The sequence below is a fragment of the Pleurodeles waltl genome, chromosome 1_2, assembly GCF_031143425.1.
Source record: "Pleurodeles waltl isolate 20211129_DDA chromosome 1_2, aPleWal1.hap1.20221129, whole genome shotgun sequence".
Taxonomy (NCBI): domain Eukaryota; kingdom Metazoa; phylum Chordata; class Amphibia; order Caudata; family Salamandridae; genus Pleurodeles; species Pleurodeles waltl.
The window spans coordinates 505,625,311-505,645,114 of NC_090437.1; positions in this window are offsets into that span (position 1 = coordinate 505,625,311).

The window sequence follows — 19,804 nt, forward strand, 5'->3', positions numbered from 1 at the left end:
TGGGGCCCCTGTAACAGGGCCTCACCAAGATTTTCAGTGTCTGCCATGCAGACACTGAAAATCGCGACGGGTGCAACTGCACCCGTCGCACCCCTTCCACTCCGCCGGCTCCATTCGGAGCCGGCATCCTCATGGAAGGGTGTTTCCCGCTGGGCTGGCGGGCGGCCTTCTGGCGGTCGCCCGCCAGCCCAGCGGGAAACCCAGAATAACCGCGGCGGTCTTTTGACCGCGCAGCGGTATTCTGGCGGGCCCCGCCAGGCCGGCGGCAGGGTCGGAATGAGGCCCAATGTTTCTTAATGTAATTTAAAGCTTCGTTAGCAACTTTAATGTTAATCGTTCTATCAAACTGCAAAGGATGGAATGCTGAAGACCCTTTCCAGGGTTTGAAATTGTGAAATTCAGATCACAGAAGAATCATTAGTAATAATTTAACCCATTGAACCATCAAGACAGCAAGGCGACTCTTTAAATCAAACACTTGCCATTGACACCTATACTACTCTGCAGGTCATTAGTCTGAATCCTTACAAGACTAGTTCATCCTTTCATCCTTCAGTAAATTGAGTACCATTATATTTGCTAACAATAACATCTGGTTTTTACAGCACTTAGAAATGGCAGAAGTGTAGAACGTCGCCATGTGTAAGAGCAAATTATTATTTATGATTACTACAAGAGACTCTAAATACTGAGCCATGTTACTGCAAGATAGCCACAGCAGCATGGCACATTTACACTCCAAGGGCAGATTATGAGTTATGCAGAATTCTATGACAAAATCTTGGGCAGCTGAAATTACTCATACAGTTAGGAATTACCTCATAGTCTTCCTGCAGGTAATCCCGACAGAATGACTACACTGACCCAGTTATCAGACTTAATTGTGCAGGCATTCTCTATTCCATGGGCATTAATGCTCACATCGACAACTTACAGAAGGTGGTAAACATGAAATGAGGCTGCAGTGGGGCAATAGTGAGGGAATAGGATTGGCAAGGTTTGGAGGCGAAACTATTTCCTGGTAGGGTGAGGCGTACATGCCCCCACATGTCATTGCTCTGGATCAGGCAGGGGCTAGAAAATGGGTTGGTGGCAAGGTAGCACTTTCTCCACAGCAATTTTACTTGTCAGGATTTTTGCCAGCAAAGTCAGGTGCTGTGCTCATATATCCGGTAAATCTAGTTGCAGGAAGGTGTGTGGGGAACACCAGCCCACTTGTGATCAGGCGGGATTTCTGTTCTGTCTGACTCAGAATCAGGCACGAAGCACCATATTTACAAGTCCCTGGCACCACTGGAGTGTCGCTTTTTTGACACTCTTGTGGTGCAATGTTCCAGCAAATATTTAGAAGGCCACGCAAAGCCAGCTTGCGTGGCTTTTCATGACCTTGTAAATATGGCCCCCTTTCACGCATAACTCTGCATGAAGGGATGTTCCACGGGTGTTGCTGTGGGTGTTCCCACACAACACCCATGGAATCTGACACATTCCCAGGTTTACAAGGCTGGAAATGGGTCAGATTCCTACCCCAGGGGTGGTGTAAAAGTGGTGCAACAAGGAGAAATATCTTAATTTCTCCTCGTTTTTCCCTCTTCCTATGTGTGCTGCACTATTCTGTAGCACACATAAAAGGAGGAAAACGCCATGAATGTTTGTTTATGTGCAGGAAGGAGTCCCGTCCTGCACATAAACAATCATCTGTGCAAAGCAGGCACACTTGCACCTTGCACCATTGTGCAAGGTTGCCCGTGCTGACGCTAGACTGCCAACTGTGCGCCCGCACTGAGGAAAGTACAGGGATGTTTCATATTGCTGTAAATACGACTCATCCCTCCACTTTCATAATGGCTCAGCTTGGCACTCCAAGATGGCGTGCTGCATTGGGTTGCATCATTATTTTGTAAATATGCCCCCAAGTCTTTACAAATCCAAGTCTACACATGATACAACACTGCGTTTATATGCAGCACTATCCCTTTGTTGTGAGACGCCACATTGAAATTACGTGCCTACTTAACAGAAATACATATTTTATTACATTTCTGCCAAAAATAAGTACTTCAAAGTCTCCCACTAAGGCATACTTCAACAATGCACTTGAGTCTCATGTCCATGTGCAGAATTATACCACACATACAAACACATGCCATTTCTCACATATAGGCACTCTAAGTCTAAGGGGTTTGCCTCTATAATGGTACTCAATTTACCAACTTTAGAAGGATCGGAGATCAAGTTGACAGTATAGAGATTCAAATAAATATTCTGCAGATGAAAGTCCCTGAGTCAGCAAGATGGCTTTCCACGTTGGATGTGGAATGTGAAATTCATGTCTGTTTTCAAATACCAGCAAGGCCAAATCAGCCTTTCATTCTTTCATTTGTTTGACCTCTGAATTGAATATCTTTAAAATGTGTAACAGTAACATGTTGCTTGCAGTGCTTAGAAAAACATATTGTTAAGCTTACAGGAGTGTTTAGCTCTCTGAGGCATTTTACTAGAGAATGTGAAGCATCCTTACGTGTGTACATAGGAACTGCAGGCACGTCTGACCTTATTTGGCTTTATGTTATTATTTGATAAGGGGACGCATTAAAGGGTCGATGGACCTTTGGACTCTTTTAAAGATGTTCACACCCTTAAGTCTGCGCATGTCATAAATCTCATCAAAACTGACAATAAGGGCCAGATGTATCAAAGGGTTTTACCCATTGTGTGTCAATGGCAAAATGCTTTGGTACGTATGGCCCTAAATGTCTCTGGAGTCAGTAATTTTCACAATCCATGACCTATTTGTCCACGAATAACCATACCTTTTGTATCAGTTAAAACATTTATTTCCCTAGATTAACAATGCTATTGTCATGTAAATTAGTCGCACAATCACATGATATAAGCACGGGGACAACACTGGTTGACCAAACCTTCTAAAGAATCTCAACTTAACTAATGCGTTAACAATTAGTCCTTCTAAAACCATAGTACAAATCAACAATAAGAGTAGTTGCTCAATAGAAATAACATACATTTGAATTCAGCAATTGAGTAACATCAAATAGCAGTATAGTTGAATGGAGGAAAACTCTCTAAATTCAGATTAGCATCAGCGTGTTTGGGCTTCATGCAAAAGATTTAGTCAACATAAATTTGGAAAACATCTAGCTATGTCTATATCAAAAGGCAGCAGTTGGTACCTAGAAACAAAAGACAAATCAACAATAAAGACATTTACAAATTGGTATACCTGTCCTTATGGATCAGCAAGCGGTGATTAGTCTTCGTCAAGCAGATATCAGTTTGGCCAGCATCAGCAACGGGACATGGAAAGGGAAATGGTTCAGAATCTGGGATGCTAAGCTCTCTGAACCATTAACAAAGTATCTAAGGTAGGCAGCAAAAACACTACCAGCTCTAAGCATCAAGCGCAAGAGTAAGCACCAGCATTTACACATGGAGCACAAGAAAATAAACAGCAGAGTAGATCTCGGCTGGGAAGTGTTGAAGAATTGACCCTAGAAAAATGGGCCAGAAAATGGTTTTGAATTCTTAGTGCGGTTAAGTTAAAGTTGTCCCACGCTGCCATTGGTCAAGGAATCATACGATATCCATTAGTCCAATAGAATTATTATATTACATCTAAGATAAAACGAAACAGTCTTTCACACTTTAATGATTGACTCTTCTTCCTTTACGCAGATTGTTCGACTCCTCAAGAAGCACCATTTACATCCTTCCATCGTTCCGTCAGTACAGCCATTGTTTGTTCCTGAGAACATTGCCTCCACACACACTAAACTTTACTTTGTATCTAGATTTACTATACAATTTTCTACCAAACCGTTCTCATGAGACAAGGAAAAACATTTTGCTACTACTATGATTTGGTCAACCTTCAGTTAGAACAATACATATTTATTATTCAGCAAGCAGGAGATCATATTTTATTCTGACATTGCCTTTTTCAAATAAATGACTGTGCAATACTAAGGCCTAGACCTCGGTACCTTTGAGGCCTACAGTTAATGTAAGCAAATACATAGCATTTAATCATAAAACTAACCCATGACTGCATTCTTACATTAATATAAGCTCTGAATAAACATTAATATGTTTGTTAATAAAACATTACATAGTATGTGGTGGCCATTCAAGCTGGCACATTTTCGAGTTACATATTATTTTCTATGTTAATTCATTTTCTATGCAGATTCAAAATGCAGAATACATAAAATATTCATTAGTATAAGTTTCAGCGCCCACAGAACCAAACTATGTGTGTGTGTCTAGCATTTCTGAGTGTATGTGCAGAAGTGTGTTTACAATGACCCAGCTACCAAACAAGACAAATTCATCCTGATTAATAAAATATTGAAATAGCCAACCAGTGATACATTCAAGTTCTAAAAAAACTGAGTGTGACCTCAAAATGTTAAGTCCTCTGGAAGATGTCTTCTAAGTGCCAAGAGAAATTAATTAATGGTCAAGACGGAGATGAGCAGCAATACAGGGAGGAAAGAAAAGAAGCACAGAGAGGAGAGAAAAGTAGAGTAGGAAAACAAGAAAAACAACAGGGAGAAGGAAAGAAAAGGAGGATTGGGCATAGACTGTGCAACCAAAAGCAGCCTTGACAAGAATGCTCAACCCAGCTCCACTCTCTTTGGCTCCTCCCTAAACTTCTCTCCATCTAGCCATCTAGTCTCTGTCTCCTTCTCTCCTGTCTCTCTTCTCCCCATCTGATCACTTTCTCTCTACTCTTTGCCTCCGTTCCTCTCTTTCTCTGTCTCTTGAAACCCCCCACTGCTCCTGCTGGCATTAACTGAGGGAGCTGGGGAGAGTGAAAGAGACATCAGGAGCGGCCTGGTCTTTCAACACCAGCCTTTACAGCTCCAGCCCACTGGGGAACTGTTTAGTGGAGTACAAAGAACCATACTGCCCTGGGAGGAGGGCATTGGGAGAGAAAATGGATTAAAGCACAAGAGAGGTGAAGAGAAGGAAAGAAAAAGAGAAAGAAAAAGGAAGATGAGATGGGCATATGCAAGAGAAGTTGTACATTTTCTACAGCACATCAACTAAGGGATGCACTTGCTGGTCACAAGGCCTTTCGGGCCTGGGTAAAACGATGTGCTGAACAATGAGCAGATTCAGTGAGACTAGGTTTCATCAGGCTGGAGGAACCTGATCAGTCACTTAGCTTTGGTGATCCCTTTTCTGTGTCGCATATAAAAAAGACATGCACCATATCCAAGGTCGGTGCTGATCCAAAATGCACACAATGCTTTGAAATGCTGCACTGATGTGCAAGTCTATGCAGCAGAAATAGAAAAAAAATAAAAATTAAGGGAACAATGTCACACAACAAATAATCTCTTGTAATTTGTACATATATTTATTCGCCAAATACCGTTAAAGTCACAAAGCTACCTCTATAATTTCATGCAAGAATAGTTGCAATAATAGTAGAGATACAATGAGTGAAAAGTTAAGAGTTTATTCTATGTTTTCTAACTGATATGATAATAGCCCACACATGTTTTGTCCGGGCGCAGGTCTGGGGCCTTTTCAAGGCTTGCAGGTAATCTTTTCAGAGTTAAAAACCTTTATTTGGCTGAAGAGTCAGTCGGAAAATTCTAGTCCCAGAGAGCAGAAGACCGACCTATTTCACACTAGCAGAGACGAAACCACAAGCTTCACATGACCATTTCAGGAATTTTAAATGAACCAATTTCCTTTCTCAACAGGATCTCCAGTCGTATAGACTGGGCATTCCGATTGACTCTTCAGTTGTGTACAATTCTGATTTTGTTTGAAATTCATTGCTCTGCTTCAAGTCAATAAAATATACTTTAAAACTCAGTAAATAGCTTTGTTCTCCTAATTGTCTCTCAAGCTAATAGATAGCACTATGGGACTAATTAAGAGTTTGGTGGACAGGAAAGCCTGCCTGCAAAACCTCTGATGGGGTGGCCACCGCCTTCTTGCCGACCTCCCAGATGGAGTTATTAAGAGTTTCCTGCTAAGTCAGTGGGTGAAAACTTCAGTTTCTGGCCACTGACCTAGCAGGAAACAGGCTACAGCATTGTCTCCGGCTCATAATCAAGCCGGCAGCAATTCTGTAGCCCGCAGGGTGCATCAGCACCCTTGCAATGTTAACTGTCTGCAGAGCAAACAGTGAACACTGCGATGGTGCTGGGCAGGCGGGTCCCTGCACTGCCCATACCAAGTGCATGGGCAGTGCAGGGGCCCCTTGCACCTGTTCTCGAGCAGCCTTTTCATGGTGGTAGAACCACCATGAAAAAGCTGACAGAGAAAAAGGTCGTAATCCACAGGGCAGCGCTGCATGCGGCACTGCCCTGGTGGATTTCGACTCCACCACTGCAAGGCCACCCGGATCATGGACCGCCAGAGTTTTAATGTGGCAATCAGACCACTGCAACAGCGGTGGTCCTGACCGCCACACTCGTAATGAGGCCCTATGTCATGTTAACAAAATCATGGGCTTTGATTTAAACTCACACTTTTTTTCACAAACTGAATTTCTACCATGTTGCCTTTTCTACACAATATGATGAATGTAATTATCCTTGTATGAAATGAAATAGGTTGTTCTTTGTCTAACTCTATTTGGCTATTAGATATATGTTAAAACAAACTACGAGTGATTATTAGCTGTGTGAGGTTATTTGCTCTGATTTTGAAAAATGGTTTGCAAGATATGGTGAGGTTAAGGGGTTCTGCTCTCAAGGGGTTACTCACAAATCCTTAGTAGAGTCACTTTAAAATTGCACTATTTGTGTATTAGGTTCTGAAGACCTCTATCACATTTGTTATTAGCTGCAATACAAAGACAGGCCCTGGTGCCCACTTACGACCTAGACCCAGTTTGTGACGTCCTAGATCGGTGTTGACTCATCATGCTGTAGATGCGCATGTGCCAGATGCCCTCACCTTGGCCTTTTTAAAAGTATCATCTTAACGGATACATAAAGTATTATTCATAAATGTTAAACAAGTCAGACCCCTCACCCACTGGCTCCCTCCCAGGCAAATTATGACATAAGAAAATAACTGTGCAGGCCTGGTAAGAGGGCATGGATGATTCAAGTAAACAATCACAGACAATTAAGCTACATACATTCGTAGCTGTCTTTAAAGGGGGCAGAAAATCCTCTCCTCCCCCTTGGGAGTGCCTGTGTGTAATGTGCAGGATGCTTAGGACAATCTGATTAGATCTGGATAAATCAATCGAAGCTCGTGAGGAGGAAAATATAGTTGGTCACAAAACTAAGTGGGCTGAAATCATAAAAAAGGTTTGCAGAAGATGCAAGCTATGAACTTAAGTGCATAGCTCACATCATACCGTATGCCGCAGGGGAAAGGTTAGATAGACTGCTTGGTTGGTCAAAAATGACCTAGGATTGGGTCATATAAAGGTAACACTGAGATGCAACAGCTGGCTAACTACCTCAGATGCACACTTATGTTCCACATTCAGGGAATTCTATGATTACCTACATAATTAGTATTGGCAACTCTATTGTTACACTTTTGGGGAGAAATATTTCAGTCTAGATCGCATATGAGTCTTTATTTGCATGATTAGTTCAAACCTTGGCAAAAGGAGAGGGAGGGGCGAGGGGAAAGCACACAAAAATACATAAACTCTTCAAAATGTATAATTAAAATCAACCCCTAAATTTCAACACATATACTTAGCACTTACATAAATCAGTTAAAACTCTTATGAGTATAAAACCCCTATAAAGTGCTATAAGATTTAAATCCATTAAGATATAAAGTGCAGGTGAAAGGGAAAGCAGACAAGAATAAATAAACAATTCAGAATGCATAATTAAAGTTAAACCTGCTGAGTTTCAACACATATACTTGACACTTTACACAAATCCATTTAAACTGTTGTGCATATAAAATCCCTCTAAAGCACAATAAGATTTAAATCCATTAAGATAAAAATGCAGGTGACTTTACTAAATAGTACAGTTTCTATAGAAGAGGTGGTCAAATCATCATAATATACTAAACACTTTAAAATTCAAAGTTATTCAAATTATTGGAAACACAACCCTCACTGATCATCTTCAATGCGCTGTACCTTCAACATCTAGGGGGTTATTACAACTTTGGAGGAGGTGTTAATCCGTCCCAAAAGTGCGGTAAAGTGACGGATATACCACCAGCCGTATTACGAGTTCCATAGGATATAATGGACTCGTAATACGCCTGGTGGTATATCCATCACTTTACCGTCTCTTTTGGGACGGATTAACACCTCCTTCAAAGTTGTAATAATCCCCCTAGTCTTGGATAAACCAGAGAGAACTTATTAGAAGGGTCAAAGACAATGCAAACAATTTCTATAAAATAATACATTGGATCACCAAGATGTGTTAATTTGTTATGAACTATAAAACTTGATTGACACTGAAGTTATAGCTTGAGAAATGTTTGCTGGACCTTCTTATTTGATCCTGCCTATGCTGTACCTCCAGCATCTAGGTGGTCATTACAACCTCGGCGGTCTTTTAAGAAGACCGCCGAGGGACCGCCGTGCGGAAGACCGCCAGTAGTGGCGGTTTGCCGCTCAGCGTATTATGACCGTTGGCAGCCCTCCATGGTTTTTCCGACGGAGAGCCGCCAACAGCCATACTTGCGGGCGGTGGGGAAGTGGAGGTTGCTCCACCACCACCGCCACGCCAACAGAACACCGCTGAGCTAATCACATCCTGTGATTCTGCGCGGCAGTGTTCTGTTGGTGGTGTGGTGTTGGCGGAGCTGCCCCCATGGCTCCCGTCCCCTCCCGGCGGATCGACGGAACAGGTAAGTCGATCGTCCATTAGGGGAGGGGGGGGGTGTTGTGTGGTGTGTGGGTGCATGGGGGTGTGTGTCTGTGTATGTAGGGGGGGTATGTGAGTGCGTGTATGCTTGCGGGGGTGTTGCGTGTTTCGGAAATGTGTGCGTGTCTGTCTGTAAGTATGTCTGTGTGGATGTGTGCGTGAATGTGTGAATGTGGGTGTACGTGTCTGAGTGTGTGTGTGGATGTAGGCATGTATGTCGGTGTGTGTGCGTGTATGTGTGTTGGTGGTGACTGCGTGCGTGTCGGGTGTGTATGTGTCAGGTAATGTCGGGGTGGGGAGGGGGGCCCTGCCACCTTTGGTGGGGAGGCAGGGGTGGTGGGGGGTGTAGGGGAGGGAGTCGGGTGGGGGGTGGGGGAGACCCCTATCAGTGCTACTGATAGTGCTTACCGCCATGGATTTCATGGCGGTTCCTACCGCTGGAAATCCACGGCGGTAAGTTGGGTCACAATACCGGCAGCGGTATTGTCACGGCCGCCGGGCTTGAGACCCAGGTCTCCAGCCCAGCGGTCGTCTCCGCCCTGGCGTGCGGAACGGGGAAGCGGCGGATGACCATGGCGGTAACCGCCATGGTCATAATACAAAAAAAAAGACCGCCAGCCTGTTGGCGGTCTTACCGCCGCTTTAACACCGTCCGCCAGGGTTGTAATGACCCCCCTAGTCTTGGATAAGCCAGAGGGAACTTATCAGAAGGGTCAAAGACAATGCATTGCAAACAATTTTCTATATGAAAATAAATTAGATCACCATGTTATGACCTAGAAAACATGACTGACTGAAGTTAAGGTTTGATAAAGGTTTACTGCACCCTATTTGTTAAATCGTGCCTACACAGTCATACCTAAACAGAACTTCTATCACAGACCTTACCTTCACTATCACACCTTAGTGTGTCCAAAAAAAGGAGTTATAGTATAATCGTAAGCAGCTTGTTAGATATTTAGCATGCAGGGTTACCAGTTTACAGTTTATCTGTGGTTAGGACGGATCAAGCACTTTCATTACTGGTGGCTGACAAGAGCGGACCCCACTCATAACAAAAACAGGTTTTAACAGTTGAGGATGAGCTTCTTTTATTTGCCGGGCAGATGCAAATCAAGTCGACCATGTCCTCCGTTCTGGCATAGCATAGTAGTCCAGCAAGGATTGCAGCCTAATTTCTCTATTTAATGCACAGCAGAAGAGGGGGTACAACATGTTAGAATCCCATAGGTGTGTTGTTTGTGTCTATTGCAGGGAGAGTTGCAGCTACCCATTCTATACTGACTTTGGATCTGGGGCCACAGAATTACATTGTGCAGCAACTAACAGGCTTGTTTTATTTCCCCTAATTTTATTCCAGGTCTTAATCTTTTGAAAATTTCTGACTAACTGCTGTTTAAGACAGAATTCTAGTCTAACTTGTGATGGAGAGGCGGTGCGGGGAAGACTTGTTTATATATTTTAATTTGTTGCTGGTCCAAAATTAATAAATCTTTTCCATATAGTGCTGTACTTCCGTACATTATAGCTCGTAAGAGTTTTGCACACTTGACAATCATTAGGGGTTTATTGGAAGGCCCATTTAACTTCCTGGCCAGTGTGCAAAAGGCAAATGTCAAGGCTTTGCATTTCTGTATAATATGTTGTTTTTGCACTACAAAGTTCAGTTTATTGTCTATATGTCAGTGTAGATAGGAATTATGGTCTAACTTCCATATAGTCAAGCAATCTAGCAACTAAAATAGGTGTCAGTGTGATCTCATAAACAAACATCATATGTGCTCCAGGGAGCTTCATGGTATCATGTATTGTTCCCTTCTTAACGAACATAAAGCAAGTGTGAACCAACTCCCAGTATGCATTTGAAATCAATGTAGTACTGCAACCAAACATTTTTTATTTATTGTCGTTAGTAGGGCAATTAGCTTCTGCCAGGTCCCTATGAGAAAATTATATTAAGACGTGAAGATCTATTTTCTGTAAAATTGCTGATTGTGAACCCTAATTCTAGAGAAGGCCAATTTTTCTTCACGTATATGTTTATTTGCTTTTTTATCCGTTCATCGTCTTACTTGACCCTACACTGACACTGCTCGAGCTGCTCTCATCACTGATGCCTTTATCTGTGCAAATGTTCATGAAACAACAATGACCCTGAAGAAAGCTCCTTTCGTGATGCACTGGTGGAAGAGTCGTTGTCAGGCTGGGAGACCCGTAGACAGCAATTTTTCAGAATTGCTATATTCCAAGAGGATAACTTGCCCCCACATAGACACACCTAGACCTGTTCCCATCACTCATGTCTATGCTCACGCACTCTCTCACATAGGTAACATCATCAGCACAGAAGTGTCTTAATTTGTTCAAATGATCAAGAAAGCGGCAATCTTTAAATAAGATGAAAGATCTAAGGCTGTGTCTCTGAGTGGCTCTGAGCAATGTTGTACGAATTACTATTAACAGTTGTTAAATCAACCTACAATAACCTAATTTCTACCTTGAAATGTATACATTCACAAAAATGAATTGCTATTTTTGTGTTTTTTTCAAGAGAAGGACATTACCAGAAATAAAGGCCCATATTTATACTCCCTTTGCGCTGGATTAGCATCATTTTTTTACACTAATTCGGCACAAACTTAACACTATATTTATACTTTGACGCTAGACCCGTCTAACATCAAAATATCCCAGTGTGCGCCATTTTCTGGATGCGTGAAACCGCCTTGCGTCAATGAGATGCAAGGTAGGCGTTCCCGTCTAAAAAATGACTTAAACACCTGTGCGCCATATTTATCCAACCACGAAAAAAGGGCCCACGTCTGGTAGGCGGAGCTGGAAAATGGTGCAAATCCTGATTTGCGCCAAAAATTAACATCTTGGTCAAGGCAGGCATTAAAATGGGGCAAACACACCACTACGTAAGGAAAACTCACAGAAGCAACATCGTAGCTCAAAAAAGGAAGACATGGAGGTGCTATTCATCCAGCATGCACAAAGACGAAGAGCACAGGAGCAACAGCAGCAGCTACCATCACACCAACAGCGACCCCAAAAGCAACGCAGAAGGCAGGAGAGGATATTCAGGACCAGGACAACCCTTCAGGGCTGCAGGGAAAATGACTTCATCCAGAGGTACAGACTAAACTGGCATGCCATACAGCAGCTGCTGCGCCACATTGAGCCACAGTTGGCACCCAGCTTGCAGAAACCCCACATCATTCCACCGGAGACCTAGCTGCTAGCTGTCCTGCACATGTTGGCAAGTGGCTTTTTTCAAACCACTGGTGCCCTGGTTGCCGGAATCTCACAGCCCTCATTCTCTGCCTTCCTTCCCAAGGTACTGGATGCCATCATCTCCCTCAGACCCTGCCACATCAGCTTCCCCAAAACACAGCAGAAGCAGCAGGACACCAAACAGGGGTTTTATCAAATGAATGGCTTCCCGCACATGCTTGGTGCCATTGACTGTACACATGTATGGATTGTGCCACCTGCTGCAACGGAGCATCTATACCGCAACAGGAAGCACACACACTCCATCAATGTGCAGACCATTGTGGATCACTGTGGATTGTTCACCAACATCATGGCAAAGTATCCTGGGAGTGTACATGATTCATTCATCTTCCGCCACAGCACCATCAATCAGCACTTCCAGGATGGATGATATGGCAATGGCCTACTTGTTGGTAAGTACAGAAACCTAGTCATTTACACACAGCACAGCAACCCTGTACGACACACAACACATACACCACTACAATGACACGTGGCCAGGAAGACTCTGAGGTGTGACACTGGTAGTCATGTTTGATATCCTGATCCAATAAGATACACACCTTTGGACAAATGACAGATGCAAATAACAAGAGCTCCACTCTATAGCAACACGGGACCAATTTAAAACCACACAGTGACAATGACATGGCCTTAACTGGCAGTATAACTTGGAAGATTAACCTTTTAATATCACATCAATAACACTCAATACCACACCCTTCCAAGCAATACGTCCTGTGTAAGGGGTGTGTAATGTGTTTCACTGTAGGTCAAACACCATGAGACACATAGCATGATGACACTGACTCTAATGAAGGTGACATGGAATCATTGGGGCAGTACGAACATCTCACATCACTCCTGGGGTGACACTGCCAGCTTGCAATAAGGAAGTGGACTGTGCTATGAAAACATGTGGATGTGACACTAATGCAGAGTGCACACTGCTACACATACAGATTAAGACAATTCCCTACATACATAACAGATGTACAGGCAGATGGACCTTCGGACACTAAAACCTTCACCCCCACAACCAAGTTAGCCAGCTTACCTGGATCAAGTTCAGTACTGTAGGTACACGTTTGCACATGAGCCAACTTGGTGAGGGCACAAAAATAGGTTTGCATAGAACTAGTCACACATGGGATAATTGTCAGTGCATTGTCAGTTGTGAACACTTCAGTGCTGCTAACTTCACCTGTCACCTAGCCAAATCAAAGGGCCTCACTGTTGCATTTCACGTGCAATCATATATGTAAAATTGGATGGGATGTTCAGGCCATATAGTGCAACCGTGTTACCACCACAATGGATTTGATTGTTTGTGTGGAAGTATTATGTCACCTCCAGTGAAGGCACATGGACACTTCTTTCACATTACATAATGCATGGGAGATACACACTGAACTGCAAGTTTCTAAATATACCACTGATATCATGTCAATCAGCCAAACACCAGTTTTGATAGTTAAACAAGCCAATGCAGAAAGAACATCACAGAAGCCTAGGATCCCACACAATACCACAAACACTGATGAGTCACAGACGACACAAGATAACAACTGCCATGCAAAGTGACAATCATGATGCAACCAACAACCAAATACTTACCCTCATTTTCTCTTTCAGCTGATCAGGGTTACAGGATCCAGCCATGGATCATGACCCCAATTTCCAACCCAAGCACAGCAGCAGAGCATGCCTATAATGAGGCACATCGTAGGACACACACCATAGTTGAGAGGACTTTTGGCATCCTGATTCAGGTGCCTGGACATCACCGGAGACAGCCTCCTATATTCCCCTGAAATGGTCTGCAAGATCATTTTGACCTGTGCCATCCTGCACAACATTTGTGTGAGGAGGAACATTCCCCTTTATGAACCAGATCCACAAATGCCTGAAGAGCAGGAAGAGGAGGATGCTGTCTGTGAAAATGAGGGGGGAGATCCAAACACAGCTGCAGGATTGCGTAGGAGACAACACATCGTACAAATCTTCTTCTAACTATAGTCACCATCACCACTTTGTTATCATATGTAATTAAATACCTCGCTTCATCACTCAATCATGCTCTGGGTAATTATTTATGCACCACATGATCCCTAGGAATCATAATCAGAGTTTAGCCTCATGGAGCATTGCCGAAATACAGATTAGGATACTGAAAAAGCCACATCACATTTGATGGGCATGAATGTACAGCAAACATCACACACAATGTTAATGACATATATCCTGTCTATTTCACATGTGAAGGGCAATATCAGAGGACCACAGCTATGAGACACATCCATGTTGCCAACATGGTCCATTGCAGCAAATGACACACAATTAAGACACCATCAATCATAAGGTAAAAAAGTGCTTCATACATGAGGCAGTGGATGTGCTATTGCATTGGCAAAAGGAATGTATCACCAGACCATTGACAGCAGTAAGTGTGACATCAGCTATCTCTGCAAGGAGCATGTGTGACAAGAAGTCCATCTAAGCTGAAAATTGATAGCACGAGTGCCCCAGGTATGACAACTGTTGCTCACAAGAAATGCCCTGCGCAGTCCATCCAGGTAATAAGTCCTGCCACTGCCATGTTTTCAGTCTCTGCCCACCCTTCTCTAGGGGTTCCTGTAAACGGACTATCTGTACCCTGAGAATCTTCATCTACACACACCCAGACTCCCATTCTGACTCCTGTGTGCTTCCCTGTTCAGTATGGCATGCCATAGTCATAGTTCATCAATCTGCATGGACTTCAGGTCCGATAATGCACTGCCTGGTAGTCGGTAGGACCTGTAATCAGCTGTCCATTGCTTCCCATGTGAAAGGTCCAGTTGGCCCTTTGAACTTGATTCTCAACTCCAGGACTTGTGAGAGACTGAAGGTGCACACACCTGTGAGCACTTCCATGCAGACCAGCCATTTGAACCTGCCCTGCCCTTGCTGCTGGCTGGAACTGCTTAGAAGCTGCCATTTTCTGAATCTTCTTGTTGTGCATTGACGTACAAATCACTTGTGTACCAGAGCCCTTGGGGGATTGTGTGACATTGCAGACCACAGTATAACCTGTTTTTAGTTCCCACAGTGTTGTTCCTGCTTTTCCCAGTCAGAGTCTGCTCACTGTGTATTGCCCTTCTTCATGTTTGTTCCTGACAGAGCCTGCATCCTGTTAGCCTGAGTGGTTCCAGTCTTTGCATTAACCATAGAGTCTCCCTGTGGCTACATTTGTCTCATAGTTGCTTTCCATGCCTTCTCTTTCCTCCTGGGGTATTGTGTCTGGTAGGTCTACGATGAATCCTCAAATGTATAGTATAGTTTAATCAGTTTACTTATCGTATTCTGTTCTGGGACATGTATGCAAATGGCCTAATCCAGCCCACATCCCTTGTCTGGTTTTGCTTGTATTCATGAGTGCCAAACAGTGACAGTGTGCTACGGCTGTATGTATGGATTCGGCACGGGGCCTCCAGTACAACAAACAAGGGTTGCTAATGTGTATGTAAGGACAAAACATGTTTGTGCCCTGACGGTCCAGACACAGATTCACTTCTGCTGCCACCTTTTGATGGGGCTTGCGTGGTGACTAGCTGTGAGATTAATCAGCACAGAGGCACTGATGTTCCCTGTTGCAGTGGGAATTTTAGAGCCCACCCTGTGTACAAATGTTGTGATGAAAGCTGCCTGTTTCCTATTACTGATCGATAAAGTTTTTGAGCTCACCAAGGTTGCCATGTCGTCAGCCTTATAAAAGTTCTGCTGTGCCATAGCTGGACTATCCCCATGTGTGTTGTTAATTTATGTTTGGTTTTAGGTCAATTCTGCTTTGAAGGATACTCTGTTAATTCAGGGATTAGCTCCACAGACTCATGACTAGACCTGCACGTAACTGTGACAACATGGAGGCCAATACTGACACAGGGTACACATGGCCACAAACTTGAACTGGACATCTTTGTGCAATGAACCACTGGAAATATGTGAACACATGCAGCATGGTCTGCTGGTCCTCCACAGCCACAGGAGAAACATAGGTCATTTACATGACTGAAACTGTGGTGTACGTAACAATTCTAGAATTGGATTTGAGACTCTGTAAACTGTAAACTTCGTACTTGTATAGTGCACTTTTGCCCTGAGGCCTTTTGGCGCTGGACACATACTGCTGTGGAACCCTTCCTGGCTTTTCCCTGTGAAGTGCCCACTCCTGGGCACCCCCAAGGTGAAGCCAGGCATCCCAGCAGTGTTGGGGCCGTTGTGGAGATTATGCAAGCTATTGCCCAGAGTTACAGAGTGGGACCCATGATTAGATTAGGCACCAAGATGAGAAATATCAGGTCCGAGGAAATTGAGCCCAAGACCCACTTAGGCAGGAATTTAACCTTGGTCCCGGGCCTGACCTCTGCATCAGGGTCTGCGCTCTAACCATTGAGCTACACTTCTTCACAAACACAAACACTGTACCTACCTAGCATGTTCAAATGCCTGACTCATGGGTAGTATACACACAAGTGACCTTGAGGTGGTATTCAACATGTATTTAAATTTGATGGGTTACATATCTGACATAGCCATTATCAACCGTCCCTAGCGTTAAGTCCAACACCGCACCCCAGGAAATCGACTAGCCATTAAAAATATATTGGGGGTCATTACGACCTTGGCGTGCGGCTACCGCCGCCCGCCAGGCGGTAACCGCCGTGCGGCCGCATCACGCAGCCACCATTATGACATTCCCGCTGGGCCCAAGTTTGCGCTCACCGGCCCAGCGGGAATGAGGCCGCAACATAGGAGCCGGCTCCTAATGGAGCTGGCGGTGTTGCAGCCGTGCGACGGGTGCAGTTGCACCCGTCGCGCTTTTCACTGTCTGCTATGCAGACAGTGAAAAGCTGGCCGGGTTCATGTTAGGGGGCCCCTGCACTGCCCATGCCAGTGGCCCCAGGACACCCCTTACCGCCAGCCTCTTCCTGGCGGTGCAAACCGCCAGAAACAGGCTGGCGGTAGGGGGTCATAATCCCCAGGGCAGCGCTGCTTGCAGTGCTGCCTTGGCGGATTATCACCACCGGGGCTAAAACGGCGGTAGACCGCCGGCCCCGGCGGTGCGACCTCGGTGCTACCGCCGCGGTCGTAATAAGGGCCTCCGTACCGCCAGCCTGTTGGCGGTAAGGACGCCACATTACCCCTGGCGGTCTCTGACCACCAGGGTCGTAATGACCACCATTGATCCTTGAATGCGGGTGAATTTTCATCCATATGTGTAAAAAAAAAATTACTCAAACCGCGTAAGCGTCATAAAATTACACACAAAATAAAAAAACACACCGCATTTGAGACAGAAAGTGATGTAATAGGATATCATGTTTACAGAAATGGTACAGCCTGTGTACTTTCACTTTGCAGTCTATGATTATTCTAGACTGTGTGGCTGGGTCTTGAGTTGTCTCAGAGAATATTGTGCTTTTGTCTCCTGTGTGCTATTGCTATTGTATTCTGTTGTTTTGTAAGTGCCTGTGTTAATCTGTGTAAGTGTTTTATTGTCATTTATTGTGATTGTATTTGTCTCTGTACTGTTGGAAGTATGTTCGTGGGTATTGTTATTTGGGGTATTGTTGGGCTGTCTGTGGGTTAGTTAAGTTTCCTTTTCATACCTCCTTTCCCTGTTTTTCCCTCTTTACCCTTTCCTATCCTATTTTTTTGGAGAAGTTGGGTAGGCCATGTCTAGGGAGAATGGGTGAGGAGGAGCTAGGGGCTTTTGTGTGGCTGGTGTGACACTTCCTCCCCCTGATGTTGGAGGCTGGGGGACGGGTGATACAGGGGTATCACACGGAGGCAAGGAGGCTCAGGTGGGCAAAGGTGCTGTTCCACCTAAGAAGAATCTTTAACAGCCAGAGTAATGACCACCAATTGAAACATCGCTGGGCTGGCCTGGTGGCCCGAGGGCAGGACCTGCTGGACCACCTGGGTGTGGTGATTGGTGGTCCTGTTGGTGAGTACAAATTTTACTAATGTGTACAGTACAATGCTCTGGAGTGACAGTAGAAGATTTTGTGACATGCTGCATGCAATGTTTGTGGACATGTGGAATGCAAGTTGAACAAACTGTGGCCCTGATTTATACAATATTTGCAACGCAATACCGTCGTTTGTTGACACGAAAGCTACACAAACATACAAAAGACAACTTTATCTTGTAAATTAGTGCCGCTTTGGCATCAAGAGATGATGGTAATGCGCCACAAACCAATTTATGATTCAGGGCCTGTGAGTGTACCAGGAATGGGATGTATTTCACATGCTAATACAAGGAACCAATATAGTCCCCATTTTTTATTCAACCTTGTCTGAACAGTATTCATGGCCATACGTACAAAGCTCTTCCTAACCTGTGCTAATATCTTAGGCCGATATCTCTACTTTGTTCGTGCAGCATTTCCATTATTTCTGGATGCCAAAGTATAGCACACTTGGTACAATCCATTTTGTTTGTGATACTTTCCATAGCTATGGCGTAAACAAATGAAGCAAATGCTACACAAAAAAAGACACATCTGGCCCTAAGTTCATTGTTTCTGTGTGTTTACATGTGGACAGAAATTCTTTCACATGGCCAAACCTAATTGTGCCCTGATGCTACCAGATTGCAATAGCACAAAACAGGTTCATCTCGTGGCTTTTCGGAGTAGGCGTTGAAATCCTATCATTGAGTAGCATGGCCCAACCAAATGTTTGCCTTAGGCACAATTGCAGGTATAGAGCTGGTGCAGTTACCATCTGTGTCACTTTATAACCAAACAATTTTGTAAAGTGAATGGGTCATCATGGGATCCCTGCTCTTTGTGAATGCATGGTCACAAACTTTATTTGCATGATGTTGTGCAAGGGACCACTGACTGCTTCCATTATACATTTTAAGTGACAAAATAGTTTGTTATTTTACTTTTGGTACACCCCTGCTGATATAGTACAGCAGATGTACAATTATTAACTTCTCAGTATGAAGGCTATCGCAGATATGGTGGTATGCTAAGATCAGCAGGCCAGCATTCCTGTAAGTGCCGCCATCCACAAGGTGCTTTCAAATAGAGACCTACCTCATCAAGATTGCAGAAGTAGGACATTTGCTAACCCATGTTTTAATTAGCAGATAGTGTCAGTTTGGTTGTATTACCACAGATCACCCAGCTTGGCAATTCTAAGTTAATGAATTTGGCAAAGTGTGATTTACAATACCTGATACAGATACACAGGGCCCAGAGTAACACATTTCCGGTGCAATGACTACACCTTTGCCCATGCATTCTGTCATGGATGATCTAATTAGACAGTGTTAGTATACATCTTTTTGTTGTTTTGTATCAGATAAATGGCCAATCCATGTTTAGTGTAACAATGTCATCAAGTAGCACATAGGGGGCATATACGGCTCTGGGTACACTGCCAATGTGGCATATGTAACCTACATACAACACTGGCACACATAGAAAGGACCATTGAAAGCACAATAATTCCTGAACAAAACTCAACCCACATGAGCATCACACAGTAACTCATTGTCCCTTGATGCACAAGCCACAATACCTGAGTCACGAGTGCACCAAGAATGTGGCATTGCATGTCTCTCATAATAACAAATGATGAAATGGAGTACCCTCTAGAATTAATTTAGCACA